Below are 2,163 nucleotides of genomic sequence, written 5' to 3' on the forward strand. Positions count from 1 at the left end.
CTGCGGGAGAAGTCGACGAGACCACACGGGGTAGGGGGGAGGGGAGACGGGCGGTACGTGGCCAGCGGCTTCTGCGTAGAAAAGCTGAAGAACTGGCCGAGGAGACGCAGTGATCGCGGGAACAAGCGGTCGGACAATGAGAGGACGGTCATCTCTTTCCTTCCAGCCAGGTGGGGACTGGGTGGGGGTCCCCTCTGCACCCCCACCAGGCTAGACCCCGGGCCGCTTTGCCGGGAGGGGTGGGAGCAGGGAGTGAACAATGTAGAGTTAGGGTGAGGCCAGGAGGCCGGGACTGGGTCCATCGGGAGACCCCAGGGCTGTGGGGTAGGGAGTGAGCTCGCTGCTGTCAGCCTCCAGTGTGACACCTCCTCCTGGCCGCCCCCTGGGCCTGGCTCTAGGCTGGGCCTGCGGAGCTCCAAGGGCCCCGGTGGTCAGAGGCCCGCATGCCCCTCTCCCTTGCTCGGGGCCATCCATCTTGCTCCGACCCTATTAAAATACATTATAAAGGGAAGAAAGGGGTGGGCCAGAGGGTGAGGGGGGAGAAGCGATGCTGCGATGCAGCGAGCAGCCTTTGTGCAGCCTCCCTCCAGGGCCTCGCGGGGAAGATAAAAGGGGCCTGCGCTTTGTTCTCTGGGCCGGGGAGGCCCAGCGCCATGGGGGGCTCTGTGGGAAGAAGAGACGCCGATGGGACGCATGCATCTGTCTCGGGCCCTGCCCCTCCGCCGCCGGTGTTTGCACCCTCAGACACAGCTGCCTGGGCACCCAAACGCTGCGCAGCTGCCCACAAACACGGGCCGTGCACCCCATGAGGCCACAGAGCTGGGCGGAGACCTGGGCTCCCAGTGCACCTGTGGGCGGGGGAACCGGATGCCCGTCTTGCAGAGACGCAGCTTTGGGGCTTTCCTGCCCCTAACGCCGCTCCCAGCTCCTGCTCACACCACCCAGGGGCTGGTCCTGCCCCTAACGCCGCTCCCAGCTCCTGCTCACACCACCCAGGGACTGGTCCTGCCCCTGGGATGGGGCCCTGCCAGCTGACCTGGGGCTGGGGAAAGGGGTGAAGCCACCTGGAGGCAGATGCCCCCCATGCACGGGCGCTGGGCACTCCCTCCACCGCAGACAGAGCCATGCGGCCTGCTGAGATGCCAACCCCACAGTCTTCATTCCAAGCCCTTAGGGGCCACCCCCCGGGAGCCGGGTGGGGGCCAGGCCTTTTAGGACCACGATCCCCTTTGGCCCTTGAGCTCGCTTGCTGTGGGTTGAGTCCCTCTCCACAAATACATGCTGAAGGCCTAGCCCAAGACCTTCGACGGAGGCCGCGGAGGAAACGGTCACACCGGAGCAGGTGAGCCCCAACCGATAGGACCATGTCCCTAGGGGGCCGGCCTGTGAAGACAGACACACAGACGCAGGGAGAGGGCGCGAAGGCAGAGGTGCCATCGGAGCCGCCAGAGCTGGGAGCAGCAGGAAGGATGCTCACCCCCGGATTCCACCCCTGAGGGCAGGTCCCCGCCCCAGCCCCGCCTGGTCCAGCGGGGCGGCCGCTCTGCTGCTCCCTAGACCAGGGGTGGGCAACCTTTCTGTGAGTGCGTGCCAAAACCAGCAAAATCTCTGACTCAAAATTCTTCTGCATGCCAACCCTAATTTTTTGAGAACATGTTACGCCTACTTGATATCTCTTAAGGTGTACGTATGTGAAGAACCTTGAAGAATTAATAAAATTTATTCGAGCGACAAAAACGCAGTAGATGATGACGAAAAATACATTTATTTTTTAATGTATACATGTACACTGATAGTCCGACAGAAAACTTTATGACTCCGTTTGATGTTATCAGTGGGACTTTGGCTGCTGCATCACTGATGACAGAGATTTTACATCAGGTTTATATTTCGTGACCTTCAGAGATATGCACGCGCTACTACTTTCATCCGTCGGGCTACTCCTGTTACGAGACTTAACAAAATTCATCCCTGAGAACAAAGATTCACAATTGTAAATGGAAGATTGTAAGAGAGGGTTTCGAGTGCCAGCAAAAGTTACTGGCGTGCCATGTTTGGCATGCGTGCCAGGGGTTGCCCAGACTGAGGGGAGGAGCAAGGTTTGCCTGGAGACTCACACGCCGCCTCGCCACGGAGTCAGGGAGCCGGAGGCTCCGGGCCACA

The sequence above is a fragment of the Myotis brandtii genome, unplaced genomic scaffold (genome assembly GCF_000412655.1).
Source record: "Myotis brandtii unplaced genomic scaffold, ASM41265v1 scaffold357, whole genome shotgun sequence".
NCBI classification, from domain to species: Eukaryota; Metazoa; Chordata; class Mammalia; order Chiroptera; family Vespertilionidae; genus Myotis; species Myotis brandtii.